The sequence below is a fragment of the Halyomorpha halys genome, unplaced genomic scaffold (genome assembly GCF_000696795.3).
Source record: "Halyomorpha halys isolate HHAL.00 unplaced genomic scaffold, Hhal_1.1 Scaffold483.1, whole genome shotgun sequence".
Taxonomy (NCBI): domain Eukaryota; kingdom Metazoa; phylum Arthropoda; class Insecta; order Hemiptera; family Pentatomidae; genus Halyomorpha; species Halyomorpha halys.
The window spans coordinates 726,940-738,039 of NW_027110578.1; the positions used below are offsets into that span (position 1 = coordinate 726,940).

The 11,100-nt window shown below is 30.7% G+C and overlaps 1 protein-coding gene across 1 annotated transcript in view; it reads right to left on the reverse strand.

Annotated features, from left to right (window-relative positions):
• The window catches only part of LOC106683434 (whirlin), a 305,158-nt gene that overhangs the window by 141,558 nt on the left and 152,500 nt on the right, over positions 1-11,100 (reverse strand). Inside the window, exon 4 of the mRNA XM_067048756.1 lies at positions 8,369-8,436. The gene's annotated coding sequence lies outside the window, so the exon portion shown is untranslated. The remainder of the gene's footprint in view (positions 1-8,368; positions 8,437-11,100) is intronic.

Consider the following 11,100-nt stretch of genomic DNA (forward strand, 5'->3'; position numbering starts at 1 on the left):
ATGTCCCTGAAGATGGCCGAATTGGCCGAAACGTTGGACGTGTAAATGAAATAAATGTTTTGAGACTAAAATTTGGATAGTGTGTTGAATTATTTAGTAAAAAAATTACCAGTCTCAAGAAAGAAATTTAAAGATTATAAATAAATATTTTTTATTTCATTACCAGCAATATAATATTAAGTATTTATATTTTTAAATCAATGAGTAAATTTCATTTTTTTTTTTTTTAAGAGGCTTAAAATAGTAAAAATACTTAATATTTTTGATCAAGAAAAACAAATTATTACTAAAATAACTAGATTTGATGATATTCAAGATGTTAAACTTGTTATTTTTAAAAACATTTTTAAAGAGAAATTTCATGAATGATACCCACATTAAGTATTTCAGTTTAAAAATATATGTTAATTGTGATGTGATTACAGAAATCTTTATTTATTTATTTCGGCTAAAATACTAATACTTTGGGGAGACAGAATTACACATACAATTATTTCTTTTAAAACTTGAGGCGGATCTCAGTTATTCTAGATTATACTTAGTCTTAATTAAAATGGACTTAAAGCTTTTTAAACAACGAGGTTTTTGAATTTAAATATAGAAAATTAGTAGTCGTACAAGAGGCTAATTAAAAAATGGCGGACGTTTCGACCTTCTTGTGTGTTCTTCATCAGAACTGGTGTGATTAGGAACCCTTGCTTACATACCCGCACTTCACAGTAACTCTGATGAAGAATAACATTTTAGATCGAAACGTCTTCAATAAATAAATAGATGAGAACTGAAGCCCTGGCCATCTTCTTCAAAAAACTTAGAGTAATTTACCCATTTGGAATCCACCTTTAGATGGTTTTAACAATGACAAATCCTATTTATTTTAAATCAAATGTTGTCTAGTTTACTTTGCTGCAATTTAAAACTATTTAACATAAATATTGTTATAGTTATTTTTTCACATTCAACAAAAAAACGTGCATGGTTAAAAATTACAATATAGATTCTTTTTTTAATTTTGAGGTCTGCTCTAACCTTCTTGAATATTGTTCAAGCCTTACTGTACACCCTGTAAACAGAATTATAATAAACAATAAAATTTTAAGTCACTAAAATTTGTTTGTATATGTAGACACAGGTATGTACATATGAATGAGCGACTCGATTAGAAAAAAAAATTATGTGAAAAATATTACTGGGACATTTTTTAATAAACCTATTGTATAGGAAAAGGCGAATGTTACTATAATAAATACATCTTCCTTATATGTAAGTACTGTTTTGTACATTATTTTCATTTTATGAGTTTAGATGTGTTTTTTCAGTTTTTTGTTTCTAGTTGTATCTTTCCAATATTTATTAGCTTGTAGCTATAGAAGTAGAGGTAACTGTAAGTTATACTTAAAAATAATATTTTAAGATAAATATTCCAAATTATGATGAATCCCATCACCGTATACAAATAAAAGGGAAATTACCAAAAGGATAATGTAGGCTAAAATAATTATAGAAAATAAGATTTAGATTAAAAAGAAATAAGTTATAAAGTTCAGATTTAAGTTTGTAAGTGTATTTTATTCACTCATTGTTTGCAATATGACATTTATAAAAAAAAAAAAATGTATGAACATAAAAAGAAATTTATGTTTCAGGCCTTATATAATCCAGCTAAAGACTGAAAGGAAGAAAAATTGAATGACTGATGGCTATTTTAATGGTCTATACAGAACTGAATCATAAAAGAAAAAAAATAATAAAAAGTAAAGAACCTCCGGTCGAACAAAAGCAGAGAAAATGGATCTCTTTGCTGTCATATTATACGCTGTTTCATTTCGGATTTCCTTCCTAGTCGAATACCTTTCGAAGAAACATGACAATAATTATTGCATAAAAAGGAGTCTTACACCCACGGCAAACTTTTTACGCCTCAAAGAAACCACTATTTATAAAAACTGCTTGGTCGGCCCGTTTTAGGCGTTTTCCTTCTTACATGGGAAAAAGATAAAAAATGAGGTTAAGCAGAGAAAATAAATTTTTAAAAAAACGAGTAGAATTAGTTTCAGCCAATGAACAAGTATAAGGGATAATTGTGAATGGGCAGAGCACAATGAAGTGAATCTAAAATCGTCCAAATTGAGTAACCATACAGTTACATGATGCACTATACAATCAGCTCTATCATGTTACAAAGCTTGAGTAAGCATAGTAGTGAATTCCATTATGTTAGGATTGAAGGGGTATTTTTAAGTAAAGGTTCGGAAAATATGATGAATTATACAGAATCTAAAATATTGATCATTTTTATTTTTCTCTTTTCTATCCTCATGTAATTTATACGATTAAATTTATTAGATCTGTTCCTCTACAGCCCATGGATGGTCAGGGGGACAGTACTTTGTAAAGAAGTACTGTTACTAGATCAACGGTTGTACAAGGAGGTGATTTGGTCAGAATCACGCTCGACCACCAGATTTTTAACAAATTTAATAAAAACAAGGAGGTACGGACCACCCCTGAGTGGTGATTATTTTATCACCAACCATCAAGAATGTAATGAGGAAAATTATTATACCTGAATAGGCATATGATATAAATTAAAAATTAATAAATAAGCGTCAACAAGTAGATTGGTTTACAGCATTGTATTATAAGTATTTTCTTAAAACATCAAAGCTCCATATGCTACCCAAAACAACAGAATTCATTTTATTTTTTTTTTAGTATTTCTTTAAATTAAGTTTCCAACAGTCAGAATTTGAAGATTTAATTGGATGTTTTTAAATTTAATTAATTGATTTACATATAAACTCAGAGGGTTGGCCTGAAATCTAATAAATGCAATAAAAATATAAATATTTGTAAAGTTAAATATCTTTTTCAATAAAAACTCGACTCGAAGTATATATTTATTAAAATGTATCAAAACGTACATTGAAAACTAGAGAATCATTTGAAGAAAACATAAACTCCATGTAAGTAGTAACTACTGGTATGACCGCTTTGTGAAAGAACATGAATTTGACAGTCCCTCTTTGCTTCTATCGACTTACAAACATTAATCGATTAATAATAGAATATGTTAAAGGTATTAAAACGCTCTTTTAAAATCCTTGATTTCAATCTGCTTTGGTTCAAGTTTGTAAACATACACCTAATATGCATTTATACACATAAAGTTCTATATAAAATTAACTAACTAGTGATACGACAAAAGATAGGTAAAACAAAAGAGAGAAATATTCGAAATTCAGTGTTGAAAAAAATTAGTTCAGGCAATGGTCAGATTAGCCCACTCAAGTTGAGTGTTTGCGGCTTAAGCGCACTTGCTCAGCCTCCACTGGGTCACTACCAGTGATGCGGCGAGAGGGATGCGCTGGGATCTTAATGAGCTCTGCTCTACCCCTCACACGTGGGGGATAAAGTGGGCTCAAGAATCCTCTGGTCGATTGTGTAAATATTGTATACAATAGATATACTAGAGACTATTTCATTTTTATTATTATTTTATTTTATTCATTTATTTTCATCCACATAGTTTGATTATGTTCATTTTCTTTATCCTTCTGTTTGTATACATTTTAAGAGAGATTTTATTTATTTTTATGTATGTTTTTTTTTTTTTGGTGTGGCAGATTGTAATATCTACAAAAAAAAAAGTTTTGGCCGTTGCACCTATGAATGAATATTTAAATTCGTTTTTGGGCTCCAGTACGTCCACTTGTCTTGGTAATGCTAGATCCTCGAACTACAGTTGTGTACCGTTGCATTTTTTCTAATTTCGGCTTATGAAAAAAAACTCACTGTGTTCTAAGACATCAATACTTCAAACTATCCATGTAATTTGCCATCATATCATTATTATTGAATCCACAAATACATATAGCAACTGTTGATCTATTCCACATACAGAATGAAAGTGCCACAACAAAAAATGTATTTTGGTAAAAACGTTAAATATACACAGATTAAACCCACAAAGAAGTCCCATAAGTATTTCCTTCAATATAATTTGCTGATAGATTACCTATCCTGAATACTTGTTTATCTGATTTTCTAGGGCTAACAGATATCTAAAATGGGAGGGATCCAGCCAAGAAAATTTCTGAGGGTAGAAATTTTGTTGTAAGTTGGTATGCATAGCATTGGGAAATAGTATTTACGGCAGTCAAAGAATAATCGCAATCAGTAACGATAAATTAACTATTGCTTCAATATATTAAAAGGGAGTGTAAAGTTGTCAATGATGAGAATCAATGATTTAAAGTAAATTCCTCGCTTTAAGAAATTCATTTGCACTCTGCAATCACTCCTATTAAAGGGGATATATGGGGTAGTCTATTCCCTACTTTGTAATCATTTAAGATATAAAGTTATAGGTGAAATCCTCACAAATTCAAATGAATGTTTTTTTTTGTTTGTTTTTTTCGGCCAAGACTCTCATTGGAGTTCTATACTGCCTAACCATGGTTGGGGATCAAAGTTCTTCATTTTATTGGACCGCCACTCAATGAAAAAAGTCAATGTCCCAGGCCGGATTCGAACCGGCACCGCGAATAGACATCAAATTGGTATGACTGTGTCTTAACCACTGAGCTATGGGCGGCCCTAAATGAATCTTAATATGTTAAGAGAAGTAATTTGGTAGAAAAATTATTTTTATACTTTTTCATACGAGTAAATTAAATACATCCCTGATTTGAAAAACATATTTTCCATAATACAAATTAAAAACCAAAAATGACGTAGAAAAGAAATTTCAATAGAAGATGGAACACATCAACTCAAGTAGTAAGCATAATTTCTCTCTAACGAAGTGTTCCAAGAAAGTACTTTTAAAGCCACAAATTATTCCACGAACCATTATACTTAAGGCTCTTTCAATATGCAGGCCTCTTTAGAGTAATTATATTTTAATGATGTTTCAGAAGCTTGGTTTACCTTCATTAAAATGAGTGTTTTTTACAGTCGAACCAAAAAAATAATCGTAATAATAAAGTGAAAATGTTAAAAGTATAAAACTTTTATACTTTTTAACATTTTACAAATATTTTCTATTCATAACTGACTTGCCATGAAACTTCCTAATTAATTAATAATTTATTTATAGATAGATATTACAATCTGCCACACAATTGTGGGCAATAGGTAATAGTAATGAATGGTGACATTCATACTAAAATAAGAATAAAAATAAATAAATCTCTCTTAAAATGTATACAAACAGAAGGATAAAGAGAATGAACATAATCAAACTATGAGTATGAAAAAAAAAATCTCTAATCACATTTTCACTCTTATATACAATATTTACAAAATGACCTGAGGATCCCTGAGCCCACTCTATCCCCCACGTGTGAGGGGTAGAGCAGAGCTCGAGAGATCCCAGCGCATCCCTCTCGCCGCATCACTGGTAATGAGCCAGTGGAGACTGAGCAAGTGCGGTAAAGCCGCAAACACTCAACCTGTGTAGACTAATCTGACCATTGCCTGAACAATTTTTTTTTTAAACGCAGAATTTTGAATATTTCTCTCTTTTTTTTACCTATCTTTTGTTGTATCATTAGTTAGTTAATTTTCTATAGAACTACTTTACGTATATAAAGCATTTCGAATTTGTTAATGAGATGGTCCAACGAGCTTCATGCGCAGAATTGTATGGAAACAAAGAGTTTGGGCGACCTTTGCGCAGGACAGAGAGCTATGGAAGGGATGTCTTGATTCACCATAGAACCGTAGAAGGATGTAGAACCTGTGATGATCATAATGAAACCATTAAGAAACTATGGAAATGGATTTAATGTGTTTCTCGTTCACTAATCGAAATAATGACCGCTGAATCTCAGAATCATGTCAATTAAGTTGTGATTGCTTTAAACTTATCAGGGCAATTAATTCTGCAACCATTTACAGGAAATAAAGAAAAAATATCTTAAGATATCTGTAATGGTATGGTCTCAGTTTCCCTGAGATCATACCATTACAGATATCTTAAGTTTTTCAATGGTTCTCTGACGTAGTATGGCTATAATGCACTCTGTAATCACCGGAACGTGTTCAAACTGTATTTTGGGAACTACTAGCTGATAATGTAATTAACCACTAAGGAATTTATCACTTTATCAAGTTTTCTCTAAATCAACAGCAATAAAATTAATTTTTACGAAATAATAGTTTGTTAACATAAAATATCACTAAACCATAATGCAGCAATAAACTTTACTACCAAAATAACTGATAACGAACGTAAAAAAAAAAGTATACAATGTAAATGATGAATAGTAACAAGTTCACTTTTTACTACAAATTTATGCTCAACAAATCTAGGATCTGTATATAAAGTTGTATTAGAATGCTATATTCCCAGATTTAGTTCATATTTATCATTACATACTAGTGAATAATTGTTCCCATCGACAGTTTTAGATGTTAATAGTTAATACAGTACTAAAATTATAAAATTGTATTGATTTAAAAAAAGGAACTGTCATTAAATATATGCCATTAATCCAGATTATCATGTGAAAAGTGTATCCTAAGGCTTAAAAAACACCCCTGAAATTCTCACAGAAAGCGGCAATGTGTCCAGAGCGTTTTTTAAGTTACCTAATGTTTTTGGTAGAAGTATTATTCTATTTGTTATGCCTGATTCTATCTTGAATATCCATTTTCATTTTTCTGATATCATTTGAGTTTTCAATAAAAACAAATATTTGAACGGTCAATTGTTATTCCCCACATAGGGATAATATTCGTAAATTTGATGATCTGTAAGGTTTACCTATGGGTGAATCAAGAGTTAAGATTCGACCACAGAGATTTTGAACATCTTAGTCACTGGCCTATAAGTACGTAACTGCTACTTTGCACATTAACAAAGATGAGTAAACAATTTTTTTCATAAATTTAATATCGTGTTTGAAGAAGCATTAATATTAATTATTCATGTTTGACTTATTGTATCTATTTTTCAGACAGAATTTTTAATTTTCTAAGATTTAAAATTGTCGTCTCTCTTGAGGATGGTCCTATGTCATTATGTTTGACACAATCTCTTCAGTTGTATAACTTAGAAATTTACAGATGCTTTAGAAAAAGTGTTCAAATGAGAGGAAATCATGTGCCCATGACCAAAGATACTTGGTGTTTCTTTATATGAATGATTACACAAACTCACTATTTTAAAGAGAGTTCTCATAGATGTGAGATTTCGATCTTCCAAAAATACTTTTTAGACGTTGTTTTCATCATAATATTTATCTACGACAAAGAAAAACAATAACTGGAAAATTTAAAGAATCTTTACCAATTATTTTGATGTTACATTCACTTCTAATCGACCATTTGCTTAAAACTCAAATACTTGATGTTTCACGGTCACCGATTCTGAAATCTGACGTAACACTTTTAAATTAAAAATTATAGATTTGACATTGCAATTACAATTATTAAAACCAGTTTAGCTCAGAGATGAGAAGTCAGAGAGGTCACAGTAGTCAATTATGAAATCAGGTTTCCAAAATGAAAATGAATAGAATCCAAAATTGGATTCAAGATGGACCCCGTGGTTTGATATTGTGACCATTATCTGGCATTCATGAAGATGATAGGACCGACGATTTGGATTGACCTTGGCAGTCATGCAAGAGATTTTGAAATCTAACGTTCTTTCACTTTTTCAATTCTGGTGGATTTTGGGCATGAATGAAGGCAATACACCTTCTCGTATCTTCATTTATTCGTAAGCCGTTTTACTTAGTTTCTCTTCTCAGTTTCTGTACCAGTTCCCTTATGATCACCTCCGATGACTGTTGCATAATCGAATTTCCTGAAAATCTTTATGTTTTATTTTCACGAGAATTCCTCTATTGTTTTGCTTTAATTATGATAGGCTAGAATGGTTTGGATTTAGTGAAAAAATACTCCTATCTTTAATTCAATGAAAATTTAATCAGTGATCCATTGTGTTACCATCATTAAAAATGTCTGATATGACTTAATACTTCTAAAATTATGAAATGATAACTAGAATCGTGAATTTTATCTAGGGTTAAAATTAGAAAATACCTGGTAACGGCCGTTCAGGGAAAGTATGAAAGTTAGTGGACTTATAGAGGTTTCTAGCCGGACGTGTGCCAACTACAGTGTTATATGCTTCTTGCTCACACGGGGCAATCTCACTCACCGCTCTCAGAATTTTATCTTGAATACTAAATCACTTCTTACACACCAAACTATGAGAGCAGGCAACATGTTTTCATCATTCTTCTAGAAAAAGAATATCTACTATCTTCGCTTATACATTTCTATATTCATCGCACTACAAACTATTTACACGCCAAATAAAAGGTTTGAAAAATAAATTAATTTATTTTACCTGATATTGTGAATCCACTTTAGTGAGGAAGTTACTCTTAATCTCGATCGTTTAGGACATGTTACTAACTGCAAAAAATTTAAAAAAAAAAGTATTAATATTGTAAACAAAAAATATATATATTATATGATTTAAATAAAAAAATGAATTTTATCATCATCGCCCATTTTTCGCTGAGGTACCACATGACTGTGGGATGAGTGAAATAAATAATAACGTTGTTGTAAAGGTAAATTTGAATATCAGCTAAGTTTGTTATATTAGTTTTTCTCAATAATGTGGTTTTATATCTTCTTAGCAATGACAGAAAGATCTAACTGAATATATGACAACTAATTAAAAATATAGAATAATTAATTGACAAACATCAAATACATAATTAGAACACAAATATCCAAGAATTATCATTTACAGCGCCTTCGCATTAGGCCGAAGATAAATTAAATAAAATAGCCAATGTTAAAAAAAAAGTGAATATAATTTAAAAATACTAAAATAAATTGATTTTTCCTCTAATTTAGTAGTAGTTTAAAAAAAGTATAAAAAAATATACAAATAATTAGTTTAATTGCACTCTGTTAATAACAATAGAATCTTTCTTCAAATATATGACTAACATTCTGCGACAAAGTGAACCGGAAAATCCAGGGATTAAATATCAGCCAATCATCAGGTTTTTTCCAAGAAAAGCCTCAGAGATGCCCTGAACAGATGCGGAGGTTTGACGACCATGATTTGCCAAATGTCCGAGACTAACTCAACAGACTCCATCAGAAAAGGTGCTCTAAGCTTTTAGCTGATGTAAACAGCCATCGAAAATAGGCACGATGTTTCATAACTCCATGAGTCGACATCTCCTACGGTTACATACATTTCTGATTCCGAAAAGGCACCTTTACACCCAAAGAATGTCAAGGAATCTTTAGACTGAACCTATCAGGGATAATTGGTATACTAACAGTTGTTCCTGCCATAACTCAATGAATAAAATATAATAACAAAACGATAAATAATTTTAAATAAATAATTTTAAAATACCATATGAAAAGATTTTTTCTTTCTTTTCTGGCCTAGCGACAAACAGGATTCGGTAGAAACGATTCAATTCTTACAAAAAATCTTCAACATCATAATCTCAATCTTCTCACAGTGAAGTGTTCCTAGTCTCCTTCTCCTTTCTGCTCGAAGGCTGTAGTGAGCTGGACCCATTACCGACTTCCAAACATAAATGGAATCATTTAACTGCGGAAAGTTTTCCTTCTTTACTGACTGAGGATACTCGTTCTTCAGGAATATACCCATGGTTCTCATCACCGAGGTCCTTAACGTCTCAAGTGCAGTGGAGGTCGTGACCAAAGGCTCGGCTGTCTCCGGAACACTGCCCGACAAAATTACTACGGTTTCAGGACCGCATAAAAAGAAAAGCATATACGATAAACCAACATAATAAGGCATGATCTATCTATATTTTATAATAAAAAGTGAAATTGTCATCTAAAAAAAGTCGCTTCACAATCCAAATCTTAATTCAATTTCCGTTGGGGAGGCTGGAAGTAGCTCTATTACCCCAAAAAACAGTACATTCAGTGTTAAGTTCAATGTGAAGAGAATTGATATTTTACTAAACAATAATATCAAATTAATTTTCATTAATCAAAATTAACTGCTCACATAATTCTTAATCACTACAGATTATTTAATCTAAATGCTCGTTATAATTCAATTCAGTACTAACAAGATGAACCATTACTATATGATCTCTCCAATGTGTTTTAATCAATACTAGTTCACATAACTTGAGGGATTAAGGATGTAATAAATTACAAAATATTTTTGAGCTTATTATTTTTTATATTGATTGTCATTGTAAAAAAACCATTGTACCCGATCCTGGAATGGGGAAATATGGGTGCGCCCTCCATCAGAAAATACGTGATCTAAATATAAATAACAATAGGACTTTATTTTCACTACAAGACTACTTTTATCTTATTCAAACGCTTTGAGCTGTTCTGAGTCTTAATTCAGATCAAGAAAATGTCCAAGAGACACCATTTGCCAGACTATGGCGGAACCTAAAAGACAATATTGTGTTGTATGAAGAACCTGCTCATTTGAAAGTATGTAACCATTTTTTTTATCAAACAGGATAATCGATTTTTAAGTATGACAACTCAGATTATTTAATGAGTTCCCGAGATATTTTATAAACAATTTGAGCTAGAAATAATGAAAAAATATTCTATCAATATCTGAGCGTTACCAGTGGCCGTAATCAGAAACAATTTCATTATACAATAGGAACTATTTATGTTTGATTAGATCATTTCTTATTAAATGAAATGCATTGAACAACTCATAGACAATCGGCTTAATTGACTTATGATGATTTGTGGGGCTAATGATGAACTATTGTCTCTTGTGTGCCTAATGGTTTTTGAGGTCAATCTTGAATCAGGTTGTAATATAACTTGGACATTAAATTTTTGGTGGACCAATTCAACATCACAGAGAGCACTATTTGATATGAAATATATTGAATACAATATTGAGACGTAAAAACTTGTTAAATTTAGCATGAGGATGTTAAATGTTTAAAGTCAAATACCATGAAATTCACTTTAAAAAAAAATCGTCTCATACTATGGACAAAAATATTTTATAAAGTTTAAGTTAAATATTATAGAAAGTTTAATCAGTATTTATTAAAAGAAATACAGAATATTTTATTT